The following is a 17,811-nucleotide window of genomic DNA, read 5'->3' as shown; positions in this document are numbered from 1 at the left end:
CCCTGACCTGCACAGAAAATATTACTCAGATAATAGCATTTTGCAAGGTCACTTTGAAATCATCAGTAAATTGCAAGGAAAGCCATTTGGTTTAGTTCCTAATCCCTTTATCAGCTGCTTTTTCTGCTAATCTGTATTGGTGAGTGATGTGTTGATACCAAGGGGTTGTACAAGGAATTAACCTGAAGCTTCACAGTTATATATATACAAAGTTGCATTTTTACCTGGGTTTTGATCCCTCATAATCAACAACAGTAAATAAGCCCAAACAGGTACAAAAAAAAATGTTTCAATATTATTAATGTTATACGTTGATGGAAATTTTTCAGGAACAATTTCCAACAATACACATTTATACAGTATCTTCTTTTTCAATTACTAATGGCCAGACAACAATAGAAAATTATTCTCTTCTACCATGTGTGTTCAAAATAGTCCTTGGAAAATTGACAAATATCTGGGATATTTTAGCAGTTTTGGAATTAACCATAATTTTTCTCATTGTAGTTTGCCAAATCTTTTGAGATGCGTGGGTTTGCAAGAATATTTTTAAGCCTAAAATGATTTAGCATGAACCAAAATAAAATGTATCATTTATACAGAATTCAAAAGAACCTAAGTAAAACATTTATTGGAGTTTAACATATCATAATCTATAGAGATGCATACAATTTTGGAGTATAAAAATGTTTAATGCACTGTAGAGTTTTCTGAATTGTTCTTGCTTTTCTTAGAAAACTGGTAGATTTTTTGAGTTTTTACCCTCACCCTACATCCATCCAAAATTCAGTATCTGAGTAGATACTGTTAAGAACAAATGTATTTAACTTGCTAGTCAAAAGTATATACCTGGTGTTTTATCTTTGATTATCTGCTATACAACCTGAAAGTTCACTTGGTGATACTGAATGAAAGCCAAGACTACGTATGCTTATAAAACAATGGCTTCCAAATGTTCCATTGATCTATTATGTATATCTTATCAACTGGATGTCATGAATTAAAGAAAAGAGTCACAGCTGCAAAACCATAGTAATTACACATTGAGATCTGAGGGCAATAATTTTGGCATGAAAATTATGAGTCAACACTGTTGTCTGGGTAATGGTTCCAATGAAATAAGAGAGCCACTTAAATTTCTAAAATAAACAGACTCTAGTAGGGAACATTTCAGTGTACCTGCTGGTGCCCCGTGTATCCTCTGACGCCCTGGTGCCAGCCAGTGGCTGAGTCCCCACCATCCTCCCATGAGCAGGAGTTGGGAGTTGGGTTACCACTTGCCATAGGCAATCCCTGCTGTGGCAGCCTGGCTGACACGATTCTGAGAGTCAGGCATGGCACAGATGCCCTTCTAACTATCTCAGTTCCACCTTTCAAGAGACCAAACTTCATTTTGCTTTGTGCCAAGAAAAAAAAAAGTCAAATAAAAGATAAATTATCTTCTGTAATTTATACAGAGTTAAAAAATATGTGTTTACTTCTTGTGCTGGAATAACAATAACAACAAAAACAATGAAACATTATCTTCCCTTACTGATCTGTGTGTACACAAGAGCTGGGGCAGTCACACAGTGATGTCACAGCGACTCTTCTTTCAATCTTCACTTTTAAAAATGAGTCACAGCTAGGAAGCTAAAGTCCAAGCAGAAACATTAAAAGTCTTCCCTAGGAGAGAGGAAAAGCAACATTGCATATTTTCAGTTAATACCTATTCGTATTGTGACATATTTTAATGAAAAATGAGCTCTGAAGCCATTTTCGGACTTTGGGCAAGGACAGTCCTAACAGCACTATCTGGCAAAGGTCAAGTCTGGAAGGAAAAAGAACAGACGATGAACCATGATCTGTGGGGCAGGGAGGACTGGGAAGCCTGGATGAAAAATCCCTCGCAAGTGTCTCTAGGGCAAGGCATTGTGTCAGTACTGGATAATGGAGGTCGAGTACCCAGCATGAGAGTGGGGGGGAGGGGAGAGGTGGAGGATGAGAGTAGGGGGGGGAGGAGGTGGAGGGAGAGAGGGAGAGAGAGGAAGAGAGAGAGAGAGACAGAGAGAGAGAGAGACAGAGAGAGAGAGAGAGAGAGAACAAGTAGACTCAAGAAAGTGGTCATAATGGGCATGGACAGCATTTTCACATCTTTGATTAAAAATGGGCTTTTTTCTGATGTTTTGGGTATTTTTTAGCACTCTACTTACACTATCTTTTCAGAGTCACATTTAGACAGCCACTGCACTGAAGGTTTACACAGTCTCCTAACAAGAGACACAGGGCCACGACAATCAGGGCAATGGGTGGTTGGATGGAGTGAGCAGTGTACTATCAGGACACACAAGGGAACACTCAATGTTACATAAATGGGGTGGGATGTGATACTGAGCGGGGAGGGTTCCACTGAACCGGTGATTTCTGAACTGTGTCTTTTTGTTGCTGCTGTTTAACATTTATTTATTTATAGGAAAGGGAGAATTACAGAGAGAGTGGGAGAGATAAAAAGAGAGAGAACAAGAGAGGAGAGAAAGAATCTTCCATTTGCTCGTTCACTCTCCAAATGGCCACAATAGCTTGGTCTAGACCAGGAGCCCACAACTTCATCCAGGTCTCCCACAGGGATGATAGGGTCCCCAAGTACTTGGGCCACCTTCCACTGCTTTTTCCAGGCCTTTAGCAGGGAGCACGATTGGAAGCAGTGCTTCGGGGACTTGAACCAATTCCCATATTGGATTCCAGTGTTCTGAGTCACAATGCTGGCCCCTGAACTATGTCTTAAGACTAACTAGGAGATAATCAAGTAAGGAAGGTGATGAAAGTTGTTCAAAATATTCATTTTGGGGAGGTAAAGCGGGAAGGAGAGAAAGAGGAAGATAGTTGCCACCCACTGGTTCACTGGCTCACTCTTCAAAGGCCCTCGTTGTCATGGGGGCAGGTGGGTGGCAGAGGGATCAGTGGCAACCCTGAACCTAGACCTCAATTTTGGTCTCCCACAAGGGTGGAAGGAATCTAACCACGTGAGCCATCATTGCTACCTCCTAAGGTCTGTACTGAGGAATTGGAAGCCATAGCCAGGCATGGAACCCCAGGTACTTCAAAGTGGGATCCTAACTCAGGATCTTAACTGCTAGACCAAATGCCCACACCCTCCCCCCTCTCAGTATAATGATGAGGCCTAGGTTTGGATTGGTGGGATGGTGGTAAAAAATGAAACTACATAAAAAGAAAATAAATATTTGAAGATCTTGCTTACCATCAGATATTTTTGGTGCAAATAGCTGTTTTCCTCTTTTGCAACTTGAAATCTTTCCCTAACTCTCCTTGAAACGTTATCATGTATTCATTTAATCACTTTTGAGCATTGACAAAAAAAGCCAACCTAACAAAATCTCTATCAAATGAAACATTTCCATCTTCTCACTGCCTGGCTTTAGACTGGGAAATTTACAGACTACCTCACACGACTTTGATACCAAGCTCTGTGCCTACCATCCCACCCCTGCTGCCACCCTTAATGGCTGGGTCAGGAGAAAGACGACAGAGGATGGCACAAAGGGCCTTGGTCAGCTGCAAGGAGACAGACTGCTGTGCTGATCCATCTCCTGGGCAGTGTGAGGGGTGTTACAGATCTTCCTCCGCTGGGGATCTCTGAAGGCATCACTTCAAAATGGGGACTCCTTGCCCAGATGGCCGGGAGCCTGTCCATCAGATCTGAATTCTGGTGACCTGTAACCTACTTGTTACAGGTAACTCATAACTCTCGACTCCTGCCAAGTATCCTCATTTCTTTTTATTACATGACCTCAAAGCGGGAGCTTAGCTAAGCTAGAAGTGATTTTGGAATCATTTTGCAAGTCCTACCTATGTGGTCTAATAACTATGGCTTCAGTAAAAAGACACTTGGCACTTATAATCCTAAATACTGGCAATGAAATTTTTCAAATAGGAGGAGCTACATGTTCACCAGTTTACTATGCTAGTTTTCTCATTAAAAAAAAAAATGCCACTGAATAATCTTACAAGGAATGCTGGCAAAGGTGGACAGGACTACCACCCTCAGCAGGGATTCCAGTTAGACAGCCAAGGAGCTCCCATAGCAGGGAGCATCAGGACCAACAACATGGGAAAAGATTTAAGACACAGTAAGGAGCAGATCCAACATGACCTTGGTGGGCCTGGAGGTCCGGATATTCTTGCTTGTTTATGGTTCTTCAGTGGACCTGGCTGTAGCTTTGTTGGCTTTAAGAAAGAACCAGAGAGGTCACTGAAGTCAGGAAAGAGGTGCAGAGAGCAGAGTGAGAGTGTGATTCACCCGAGTCAGAAATCCATCAGCAAGGTGAACGGTTAGGGATGAGACTACGCTGGGCAAACAAATTGAAGATGTTGCCGCCTGGTGCTTTCTCTTATATCTCTGAATAGCGATTGGTTGTTATAAAACACAGGATGATATGGTAGCGTGAGAGGAAAGGAGTACAGCTCTGAAGTAACACATTGGGGGTGGGGGCACAGAGTAGGGCCAATATCTAGGGATAAATAAATGTATTTTAAAACCCTCATTTACTTCTGAGGGAAAATAACATTTTCTTATGTGAATTCTTAAAAATCAAAGTCCTGCGAGGGCATTTGGTACGGCAGTGAGGATACCAGCTGGGATGCCCACATCCCATATGGCAGCACTTGTGTTTGCATTCCTGTTCTGATTCCGGTTTGCTGCTAAAGCACAGCATGGGATGCAGCTGTGATGGCTCAAGTGGTTGGATCCCCACCACCCACACGGGGGAGACTCAGACTGATGCCCAGGCTCCTGGCTTTGGCCTGGCCAGGTCCCAGCTGTTGCAGGAATTTGAAGAATAAACCAGTAAATGGAAAATCTCTTTCTCTTTCTTTCTCTCTCTCTTTCAGATAAATAATTTTTAAAAATCAAAGTACTGAATAAAACCAAGTCGATGAAAAAAATCTAGCTAAGCACTGCACTATCAAGTAAAACCTGATTATTTTAACACAGAGAAGAAAGGCTACTTTTTGAGAGATTCAAATTTATAGAAAGATTAATATTTATTAAGGAGCTTTAAAGGAAAAACACTGTTATCGTGGCAGGATGTAATATTTAGGCATATTCAAAACAAATCTAAAATTTATGTGGTGAACAAGAACAGAATATTTTTAATTTCATCCTATCACTGCATTTCTGGATAATATATTTATTAAGTGCTTACATACACACACACACACACACACATATATATATAAGTGCTTGACAATACATTTTAAAAATAAACTTATTTTTCTCCTTCAACATTTTAGAAGTGTTTAAAATCATGTCAGTGCCACAATGTTGTAAGCCATGTATCACAAGTCACCAAGCTGCAAAGACCAGAACTGACAGACATATGATTTTCTAATATATTGCACAAAGTAATGAAAACAAAGAGTGTCATCTTCTGTAGGTCAAATGCTGTGCCAAGCACGCCGCGGGCAAAATTTTGTTTGCTCCATATGACAACATAATGCAAAAACCCTACCAGGTAGGTTGAGATCTCCACTTTGCAAATGAGGAAACTGAGGCACGCAGAGGTTAAAAACCTAGAGAAGCAGTAGAATGACTGGAAAAGAGGTTTCAATGAGTGCAAGGATATTATGTTCCCATTTGACATTGCTGCTAACATTCTGTGTGGATTCTAGACAAATCTCTTCCCTCTCTGGACCTCCACATTCCTACCTAGAATGGAACTCAGGGAGCAACAAGGCTCCAATGCGGTATTTCCCAAATGTTGCTGCACATTAGAAGGATCGGGGAAAATTCTAAATATCTTGATATGATGGTGGGATCCCAGACCACTGCAGTGAGGAGGTCTGGTGGTAGAAGTCAGGTATCAGCGTTTGTGCAGCACTTTTAAATGCCCTGGGTTCTATCTACATGAGCATGAGAAGCAGAAAATAAATGGATTGTTCCTATTTACACTCAAACATAAAGAGATACTTGGGATTTCATTTTAGAGCAAACCTGTGTCCTCTAGGCCACCACCAAGGAAAACAAAGGGATTGTGGAGCAGAAACCTAGTACAACCTGAATCCTCGACTTCATTAATACTACACTGCTACACTGCTCCAGTGACAGTTGGGACCACCTTTCTATTCAAAATTAATGCCATTCTTTTCATAGACTCAAACTACTCCAAAATATGAAAACATGACTATGTGAGGAGTGTACATGATGCCCAAAGTAGGATTCTGATTGTTTATTTTCACTTCCTCACGTTTACAAGGAAGCATGGCGAATCCTTGACTTTGTCCATATAGGACAGCCTTCAGGCAGACAACGTTCCCTCCAGACACCTGTGATCAGCTTTTCTCAGTGACCATCACAGGCACTGCATCCCCTGTGACAGCAACCTGTTCAAGACACATGAATGGATGTCGCAAGATTAGAGAAACAAATTTTGTTATGCAAGGATTTACAGAATGGACTGCAACTCATCAATGAGAAAGGAGAAATGCCTGCCATACAATACACATCAAGAATCCAAAAGCATTATTCTTTGGGACTGAAGACTGATACAAAAAGAGTACATCAGCATGGTTTCACATTAAAAAGTGCAAGAATGAGTAAAGCAAATTTAAGGGGAAGGAATCAGAGTACTGTTGGCCTGGAGTTGGCAACCTCTATAGTTTCCACTTAAGAAAAAATGTGACAAACTAAGTGTGCACACACACATACATATGCATATCTATCACAAATAATGCAGCAAAACGTGCTACGAAAATTATTGATATTCGGTTTTTTTTGTTAGATTTTTATTTATTTATTTGACAGGTAGAATTACAGAAAGAGAGACAGACAGAGAGAAAGGTCTTCCTTCCATTGGTTCACTCCCCAAATGGCCGCAAGGGACGCAGCTGTGCTGATCCAAAGCCAGGAGCTTCTTCCAGGTCTCCCATGTGGGCGCAGGGGCCCAAGCACTTGGGCCATCCTCCACTGCCTTCCCAGGCCACAGCAGAGAGCTGGACTGGAAGAGGAGCAACCAGGACTAGAACCAGTGCCCATATGGGATGCTGGCACTGCAGGCGAAGGATTAACCTAGTGTGCCTCGGCCTTGTTCTCTTGATATTCATTTAAACTTCTAATAAATCCAAGTAGAATGAGTATTATGTATGCTTTAGCAAAAAGAGAGGTTATGGAATTAATGTTTGATAATTCATATTATATATTTATAAAGCATTCATACATTCATGTAATTATATTAATTAGAATATAATATGGGGTGATAACATAATGAGATCTTTTTGTTTCTGTCCTTAAATCATTTTCTACTGCCCTGTTTTTTGTTTTTTGTTTTTGTTTTTTTTTAAGATTTATTTATTTGAGAGGCAGAGTTACAAAGAGAGAGAGGAGAGACAGAGAGTGAGATGTTCCATCCACTGGTTCACTCCCCAAACGGCTGCAATGGCCGGAGCTGCACCGATCCGAAGCCAAGAGCCAGGAGCTTCCTCCGGGTCACCCACGTGGGTACAGGGGCCCAAGCACTTGGACCATTTTCTACTGCTTTCCCAGGACAAAGCAGAGAGCTGGATCAGAAGTGAAGTAGCTGGGACTCGAACTGGCACCCATATGGGATGCCAGCACTGCAGGCGCAGCTTTACCTACTATGCCATAGCACTGGCCTCTGTTTTTTTTTTTTTTTCTTTAATAAGCGTATACTTTTATTTTAAAAAGGCTATTTCTATCTTGAAAAGAATAAATACAATTGTACTTAGCCTTACTTTTATCTTCTCTCTCATGAATAAAGAACACAGGATCTTTTCATTCATGTATTTATTGGAAATGCATAGAGACAGACAAATAGATGGGGACAGCTCACATCTGCTGGCTTACTCTCCCCATATACCTATAACAGCAAGGGCTGGTGCCAAGTCAGGAACCCAGGAGCTGGGAACTCAGTCCAGGTCTCCCATGCAAGGGGTGGGACTCCAGTTACTTGAGACATCATTAGCAAGAAGCTAGAGTAGGGAACCAGAGACAGAAACAGAGCCCAGGCCGGCGCCGTGGCTTAACAGGCTAATCCTCCGCCTTGCGGTGCCGGCACACCAGGTTCTAGTCCTGATTGGGGCACCGGATTCTATCCCGGTTGCCCCTCTTCCAGGCCAGCTCTCTGCTATGGCCCGGGAAGGCAGTGGAGGATGGCCCAAGTCCTTGGGCCCTGCACCTGCATGGGAGACCAGGAGAAGTACCTGGCTCCTGGCTTCGGATCAGCGAGATGCGCCGGCCGCAGCAGCCATTGGAGGGTGAACCAATGGCAAAAAGGAAGACCTTTCTCTCTGTCTTTCTCACTATCCACTCTGCCTGTCAAAAAAAAAAAAAAGAAGAAGAAAGAAAAGAAACAGAGCCCAGATACTCTGATGCTTAAATCCCATCTAATGCACTTATTCCTTTTTTGTTTTTATAGATAAATCTACAGGCATCCTAACTGTTGTCTTAACCACTAGGCTAAATGCCTACCCCAAGAACCTCAGCTCTTATGCTTTCTTTGTATGGCTTTCCATTTGTACTAAGTCACTATTTTTGTTAGCTCTATTTCTCAATGACTTGTTTTTATACTATTTCATTTTGATCCTTCAATATCTCACTCTTTGCTCTGAAATACTGCCAGCTTGTGAACCTGCCCTATTTAAAAGCTATTCTATACTTTGGAAGACGATGTATTTGAGAAAAGGAATAAATGCCCAAAAGGACATTCAAGGGAGAAAGCTATATATAAACCATAGAATAATTCAGAAATGTAAAGCTGTATCATTTATCTAACTGAAGCTTATAGAATGACTAGCTTTTTTTTTTTTTTAAGATATTTCTTTATCTGGAGGTAGAGTTATAGACAGAGGGAGAGACAGAGAGGAAGGTCTTCCTTCCATTGGTTCACTCCCCAAATGGCCGCAATGGCCAGAGCTGCGACAATCCAAAGCCAGGAGCCAGGAGCTTCTTCCAGGTCTCTCACATGGGTGCAGAGGCCCAAGGAGCTAGGCCATCTTCCATTGCTTTTCCAGGCCATTAGCAGAGAGCTGGATCAGAAGAGAAGCAGCCGGGACTAGAACTGGTATCCATATGGGATGCCGGCGCCGCACGTGGAAGATTAACTTATTGTGCCACGGCACAGGCCCCAGGAATATAGCTTTTGAGATTAGAGAACCCTGAGATTCAGGGACAGCAATGTGGTATAGCAGATAAAGCCGTCGCCACCAGTGATGCCAGCATCCCCTATGGACACAGGTTGAAGTCCTAGCTGCTCCACTTCTGACCCAGCTCCCAGTCGATGGCTGGGAAAAGCAGCAGAAGATGGTGCAAATGTTTGGGCCTCTGTCACTCATGTGGGAGACTTGGATGAAGTTTCTGGCTCCTGGCTTTGGCCTGTCCCAGCCCTGGTCATTGTGGCCATCTGGGGAGTGAACTAACAGATGGAAAATCTCTCTTTCTCTCTGAAACTCTGACCTTCAAATAACTAAATAAATCCTAAGGAAAAAAAAAACACGAACCTTGAGATGGGAGCCAGTGTTGTGATGCAGGGGGTTAAGCCATTACCTACAATGCCAGCATCCCATATCCGAATGCGAGTTCAAGTCCAGGCTGCTCCACTTCCGATCCAGCTCCTTGCTAATTCACCTGGGAAAGCAGTGGAAGATGGCGCAGCTGCCTAGGCTTTGGCACCCATGTGGGAGATGCAGATGGAGTTGCAGGGTTTGGCTTGGCCCAGTCCTGGCTGTTGCAGCCATATGGAGAGTAAACCAGCAATGAAAGAACTGTCTCTTTTCTCTCAGTAACTCTACCTTTCAAAAAGATTAATGTTTAAAAAAGAGAGATGGAAAAGAAAACCCGACACTAGAGAATGACATAGGCATAGATAACAGAGATTTGCACATTATAAAGGATTCTTAATAAGAAACACAATTTAAAAAGAACCTTTAAGTGGAGCTGGTGTTGTGATGAGGGGCTTAAGCTGCTGTTTGCAACACCAGCATCCCACAACCAAGTGCAGGCTTAAGTCCCAGGCTCTTTACTTCTGATCCAGCTTCCTACTAATGTGCCTGGGGCAGCAGCAGATTATGGTCCAAGTACCTGTGTCCCTGCAACCCATGTGGGAGACCTGCATGGAGTTCCAGGCTTGTGGTTTCCACCTGGCCCACACTTGTCTGTTGCAGCCATTTGGGGAATGAATCAGCAGATGGACCATCAATCAATCAATCAATCAATCTCTATCTCTGTCTCTGTCTTAAATAAAAAATACATAAATCTTAAAGTGAATCTTACAGTAGATATGTTCAAAAGTGGGTGTTTTGCACAGTAGTTATGTCATTACTTGGGAATGCCATTTCAGAGTGCCAGTTCCAACCCATTACTATGCTTCCAACCTAGCTTCCTGCTAAAATGTATCCTGGGAAACAGCAGATGAGGACTCAAGTGCTTGGGCTCCTGCCATCCATATGGTAGACCTGGACGGAGCTCCTACATCCTGGCTTCTGTCTGGCCCATCCCTGGATGCTGTGGGCATCTGAGGGGTGAAACAGTGAATGGAAGGTCTCTCTGTGGCTTTTGGTTTCTGGGTCTCTTGTCACTCTACCTTACACATAAAATAAATATAAATAAACAAATGTTTGAGTATATATGTTTGTTAATCATTCAAGTATGTCCACTACTAGGTGGCTCCACTCATATCTGGTGCCCCCAGTCATCAGTTGTCAGGCATTGAGGGAGGCACCTGTGACATGGCAGCAGTGCACCAGGGTTTACCGCCACTGTAGCTGTTCAGATCAAACTGGTTACAACTCAGTCTAAGCCACTAGACCATCCTAGAAGAAGGCAGCCACTGTTATTTGTAGAGTAAATGTCATTTCGAATAGCTCTCCATGGTAAAAGTATTCCAAAATAAGATGTACACAAACATAAATTCAAAGCATAGAATGTACAATTGCAGACCCTTTGAAGTATTAAAAAGCTTATCCTCAGAGTTGTGATACACACTGGAATCATTCCCAAAGAGAAGGCTGAGCCAAGTTCAATCGATTTGCTCCAGCGATTTCCATCTTATTATTACATATGCCTTTTCCAATTCTTTTCATTTCGATAGATGTACAGCTTTAAACATTCTTTAAAAAAACCAGCTAATTAAAAGTTGAAGGGAAAAAAAACCACACTGAATGTGCTTTTATCTGGAAGGCGCCCATTACTGTCTAAAGGGCAGCTTTTCTGAGGTTATAGTACTTCTATTAATCATAACTTTAAAATATGCACTTAACAAAATATGACATGAATGTGAATTTTATGCATCTTTTCCCAAATTACTGAATTCTGAGTTATTATTTCTGGAACTAACATTATGAGTCCAATGTGAATCAATTAACTGCATTTAATCCATACTATTCATTATTTGTTGGCAGTTAAACACACATACATATCTACCACACATACATGCCTAACTAAACACACACATTCATATGTAGAACATATGCTGGTTCACTCCCCCAAAATGGCCATAACAGTCAGAGCTGGGCCCAGCGGAAGCTTGAAGTCAGGAGCCAGGAGCTTCTTCCAGGTCTTAGGGATCCAAGTACTTAGGCCATCTTCCGCTGTCTTTCCAGGCCATTAGCAGGAAGCTGTATCAGAAGTGAAGCAGCTGGGACATGAACCAGTGCCCATAAGGGATGCTGGCATCAGGGGGGCAACTTAACCTGCTACACTACAATGCTGGTCCACATGTATTGATTTTTAAAAATTCTGTTTCACAAAGCAGGTGTTGTGGAACAAAGGCTTACACTGCTTTTCGGATTCCTGTGTCTGTCTCTGCCTCCACTTCTGATCCCAGCTTCTTGTTGATGAGCCTGGGGGCCAAAAGATGATGGCTCAAGTACTGGAGCCCCTGCCAGCCACATGGGAGACCAGGATAGAGTTCGTGGCTCCTGACTCTGGCCTGACCCAGATCTGGACATTTGATGATTTAGAGAGTAGACAGTGGATGGAAGATCTCTCGATATCACTCCCTCTCTCTGTCTTTCCTTCTCTCACTTTATCCTTTAAATAAATGAGTAATTAAAAAAATTATTTTCCATGAATGAGGAAGGTAAAATTAAAGTGTTAAATAACTTAAAATCATTTATTTTATATAAAGATCTACTTATTTATTTGAAAAGTAAATCTACAGTGAGAGAGATCTTCCATCCACTAGTTCACTCCCCAGATGGCCAAAACAGACAGGAGCCTGAAACTCCATCCACATCTGTCCCACATGGGTGGCAGGGGCCCTAGCACTTGGGCCATCTTTTGCTGCTTTCCCAAGCACATTACCAAGCTGGATCAGAAGTGGTACAGCTAGGACTTCAACTAGTGCTCATATGGAATGCAGGCATCACAGGTGGTAGCTTCACCTGCTGTGCCACAAAGCCAGCTCCTAATTGTAATAATTTTTAATAAGTAGCAGCCATGTATTTTTAAAATTTTATTTCATAATTTGTCTAATAAAAAAACTACCACTACTAAACATTCAACAAGTCAAATTAGATATTTAGATGCTTAAAAAAAATAATAAGCTCCGTTCAAATAAAATTTTAAAATATCCCACAAATGCAAATTTAATTGCAAAAAGAACAGTTCCCATTCTGCTTCTTCAGGCAATGCCCGAGGCTCATTATCTATCTCTTTTCTAGGTCTCAGCATAGCAGAAAGAAAGTAGTGCATTTGGTGTTAAGATATAGCAGGATACCAAAATTAAAAAAGGGTAAAAATTATTGTTCCCATAGTGACATAACTCACTTAGAAAAATAACAGTGAATAGAGTATATTAAAATATAGAGAAAGATATCATGTGTATGTTACAGCTAGAAACTAAGACAAGAAATTATAATTATTCAGTTTTAATCATTTTAGTACTCCTTAGAAAATAAACACATTTTAGTCATATGAATGTAGATTTATCTATAAAAACAAAAAAGGAATAAGTGCATTAGATGGGATTTAAGCATACTTAGGAAATTATGAAAACCTGCTTTCCTGATGGGCCTGGCGACTGTGAATGCCCTCAACCCAAGTCTACCCGATGTTCAGTCCTCCTTTCATGGGAGAATCTCTCTTTTCAGCCCCTAAATGCAGTAGCCTTGATTGCCATAACCAAATCACCCTCCATGTCATCACAAACTCTCCCGGGGAAGCAGATGAAAGTCTGGAGGCTGGAGGTGTGTTACCAGCCCCTGGTGCAAAACCTGGCCCAAGGTCTCAGAAGGAAGCAGGCTGACTGTAGCCAGCTCCCTGATCTTGGCCAAGTCACCCCCTCTCCCAGTGCCTCCCTGTGCTCTCTTGTCCTGCATGTCCAACAGCAACTGCCCTCCAGAGACTGATGGGTCAAAGGAGACACAGTGACCATGAGAAGTTTTGTAAAGCATAAAGTATTACCACGACTATAAGATCTCTTTCATTTAACAAAGACCCTATGCTCAACTCTCCATGGTTAATTAGAGGAGATGTGAGACTTTAGAAAAGAAAGGGTGCAGTGCGGTTTAATTTGGACATCAACACACGCATGCACAGGCCCCTTATTTTGCAGACCCCAGAGCAGAGCAACTCTGATCCCTGCCCCTGTGCTGCAGCCCTAATGAGACCACATGGTCACCTGCAGGCAGTGCCAGAGGTGGAGGAACAGACAGACACCTGTACCTACTGGAATTTAATAACCTCTGCAGGGTTTGTTCTGAAAATCACAGTCCTGTTTCAGAGGCAGCAACCATATGCCTATTTTAATGACCTCTATGGATTTAGGAGGTTACAGGTTTTTCCTTTCTAAAGGTTGTTTTCAAAATATACAAAAATATATGTGATGCATTGCTTGAGAGGGTACACAAGAGCCCAAACCCCCTCTTTTCTTCATTACTGAAGTGGAAAGACCACCTCTCGCCCTCTCTAAGGAGCTTATAAAGCTGTCTTGTAAGAGCAAACAGCAACATGTCACATTCTGACTTGCTCTGAACTTGCACTGTACACCTCAAGGGCAAGGGAAGGGGACTGTCACTATACAAAGAGAGTGACAGAACTCAGTCTATGTGTCATGGTGCAAGAATTGCTATATATGACTAAATTTGGGTTTTGACCCATAACACTGTTTTCCACTTTTTAAATATTCAATAAGGAAACAGATTGCACATGTATGTATAAATAAATGCATGTACATAATATACACGCAAGAGGGCACTTAGAGTCTGTTTTGACATGTACTCTTATAGCAGTAATGCCTTGACATTATTCATAATTTATCATAAAACTATAGAATTTACATTAAAGTCTTGCAGGCTTGAGTGGGCAATGGGCCTAAGGGTTAAGACACCAGTATGGAAGCCTGCTTCCAACATTACAGTGCCTGGTTTCAATTAGCTCTCAGATTCTCATTTGAGCTTCCTGGGAAGCAGCAGGTGATGAATTAAGCAGTAGGGTCCCTGACACTCAAGTTGACACTGGCCCAGGTGTCTAGGGAGTGAACCAGCAGATGGGGTGTGCTCTCTTGCTCTCTCGCTCCATCTAGTGCTCATTCTCTCACTCTGAAATAAATAAATGAAAATTGAAAAAATATGTACTGCAGGGTAATTGTTCAATTTATCAAATTTCTTAATCTTTGTATCACACAGGTCACATCCGAAAAACTTGTCATCAAACATCAAATTATAATGCAATTAACACTTTTGCAGGTAACTTCCCATGTGTTTTTCAGCAAAAAACTCATTATTGAACCAAAATTAAATCACTTAAACTAAGTGACCTATTGTATTGAATTACTGTTCCACATCTATGAGTCACAGAACTCTCCCCACACTTGCTTTAGCAACTGTTAGACAAATTATTGACAATAATTTATTCTTAGACAAATTATTGACAATTTTGAAATTCTGTAATTTTTTTTTACCTAGAAACATTTTATTTAATATATAAAAACTTCCTGCATTTCATATATACACATTTAGGAACAGTTATTCTACCCTCCCTCCCACTCACAATGCTACCCTTCTTCTTCCTCCTTCTCTTATTCCATTGTTATTTTTTACTAAGATCTAATTTTAATTAACTTTATATATGCAAGATTAACCCTACACTAAGTAAAGAGTTTTTGTTTTGTCAGAATTATCACTATTCACGATCATGATCTAATTTTATCAGTTTATATCCATCAAAGTAAACCCCATCTTATACAAAATCTCAGCTAAGGATATGTCCAGGGGATCTACTGTACACCTGGCTATGGACAATAACTATGTGTTTAGCCTTTAAATTTGCTCAGAGTAGATTTTAAGTTTTCTGAAATCATAAAACTAATTTGTAATAATTGCCCTACGAAAAGCAATTTTCAATATTTTCCATCAGTGAAGCAATATTCAAACACAGGTGAACCTATGTTCTCTCACTCCCATTCCTTCTCTCTTTGTCTCTGTCTCTGTCTGTCTGTCTCTCTCTCTCTCACACACACACACACACACACACATCACAGCTTTAAAGAAACTGTTTTGCAGAGTACATTCCCACCAGATGTATCTGGCAGAAATTAAACTGGGAAATGGGGACCCTCGCTCGATTCTCAGTGCACAGCAAATCCTTCCTGCTACTACTTTTCATTCTGTGAAAGCTGTCGTAAATCTCTGTCCACTGATCCACTTGCATTTGGCATAGGGGTTGGTAGATTATTTATCAGAGGGATTTCTGTCAGACTGGGATTAAGATGTCCTAAAAATTCCCTCGTGGGCAATTCATCACAACACCATTTAGAGAGTGAAAAGAAAAGCCACAATAGACCTTGGTAGCAAAGTGGAAGTGAGTGATAGGTGAACCCAAACCCGCAGCTTGCGCTAAAGCAAGCAGACAACTACACTGAGTGTGTCAATCAAACTGCCTCATAGGCGGCCTCATGCATATGGAGCAGGGAATAAACAGATTGGTTTTTCTTTACTGTTCCCAACAGTTATAAGGAGAGAGTCCAAGGCTAACGAGCTTGTTTCTGTGAACATGCCAGGCAACTTCTATCTCCAGTTCTTTCTTATAGTCAAAGAAACAAAAACAGGCATTATTTCTGAAACAATGGAGGTTGTGAAATGCTTCCTTGTTGCCAAATGGCTCCCTGTATAGGCAATGCCATATTTGTGCACTGTCTGAATCCAGTAAATCTTGCCTCTTTGTTTCGAGAAATTAACAAACCAAAGTATAATTTTGGTACTTTCAGACCGACATTTACAACACAATCTAAAAGAATCCCCCAGGTAAGGCTGAATCTGAAATCATCATGGGAAACTTAAATTAAAAATATTAAAAAGAACTGCTAACAATACTGCAAACGACACTACATGGGAAAATTCTCTGGGGAGATCTGCAGTCATTAAGGGATTCCAAATTCCTCAACCTAAACATCAAATCAGGTTTTTTTCCCAGATGCTAATGTGAATAAGGATAGTCCCCAGGAACAGAATCTAACCCAGAGCGGGATGATTACAAATATTATTGAAACAATGAATTGAGGAAGGAAGTTAATGCTGGACTCATTTTGTTTACTAAGGTTAATTCAAAACACCTTTCTTTAAAATGATGCTGCATCGGTAGTGGTTTAAAACTTGAATGCCAACATGATTGGAAGTACACTCAGAGTGCCTTGATGTCGTCTGTGTTTACAGGATATGCAGGAAGAGGTCACCACAGAAAGAATGCAAAGGTCTGGAAAACACAGCCACAACATTAAATCTTCAGGTCCCTGAAGGGGCTTTCCCTAGGGGGTTGTGCTTTCAATCTGAGACCACAGAATTGGAGGAGCAGGACTTTTCAAGCTCAGTCTGGGACTTCGGTAGGAAGGTGTCAGGGCTTTGGGGTCTGCACAGCTTGTGCAGAGCTTCAGGAAATTAGGCTTTGTCCATGGGTAGACTCTGGTTTGGAAGATGGATTTCTTCAGAGCGAGGAATCAGCACAGCACTAGGCATCAAGGGACTTCACAATGTCCATGCCCTCTGAGCTAATAAGTTCTCTCTGTTCCTAGAAGCAACTCCCATGAGAGAAGGGGAAAAGCAAGATGCACATAGACATTTAATGGAATTGTGTCCACCTTCTCATACTGAAATTTAGATACATGAAAATTCTGAAGCAATATAAGAAGGATTTGTTGGTATATAGGTAATCATTACAGAGGTTTATTAGACAGATACTAGTTATATAAAACATTTTTTTGCTCACTGATATGTTTTAGTTTACTGTTTGTAGAGCATAGCTTCTTGGATAATAATACCACAAGTTTGGTTCTGAGGCTCCTTTTGGAGCAGGGAGATTTAGCTAACAAGGCTAGGATGAGTCAACATTCCATCACTCTTACTAGCATGACAGGTGCATGGATAGACAAGAATCCCAAGAAAAGATGCCAAATCTAGCAAATCAAAATATAGGACCCCTAGCTCAATTTGAATTGCAGATAGGCAAGGAATCCTTGTGTACAGTAAGCACATCCTATGCAACGTTTAGTCACTTTGAAAAAGTGACTCATTGTTTACCTGAAATTCAAATTCAACTGGTAGACTGAACCCCATCTGGCATTTCTACAAGCAGCAATGGTAAGATTCAATCCAGGACTCACACGGAACCACTAAGTAAGAGGCAGTTCATTTTTTTCCACTGCAATGATAAACATAATAGAACATAAGCCTAGAGTTCCTGTGTGCCACAGTTTGTTCAGCATGGGGAAATTCTGCCTTCATACATAACAGAGGAGCCATGGTTCATCCAGTTATGATGGAAGCTACCAGACCTTTGAACTGGGTCTTCTCTGGCATGTTCAAAGT

General features: G+C 41.4%; 1 protein-coding gene across 2 annotated transcripts in view; it reads right to left on the bottom strand.

Annotated features, from left to right (window-relative positions):
* CACNA2D1 (calcium voltage-gated channel auxiliary subunit alpha2delta 1) overlaps positions 1-17,811 on the bottom strand; it is a 521,978-nt gene that overhangs the window by 268,612 nt on the left and 235,555 nt on the right. The window lies entirely within an intron of this gene.

The sequence above is a fragment of the Lepus europaeus genome, chromosome 1 (assembly GCF_033115175.1).
Source record: "Lepus europaeus isolate LE1 chromosome 1, mLepTim1.pri, whole genome shotgun sequence".
Taxonomy (NCBI): Eukaryota; Metazoa; Chordata; class Mammalia; order Lagomorpha; family Leporidae; genus Lepus; species Lepus europaeus.
Note: the sequence above shows the minus strand (reverse complement) of the source record. Positions and strands in the feature narration are given on the sequence as shown.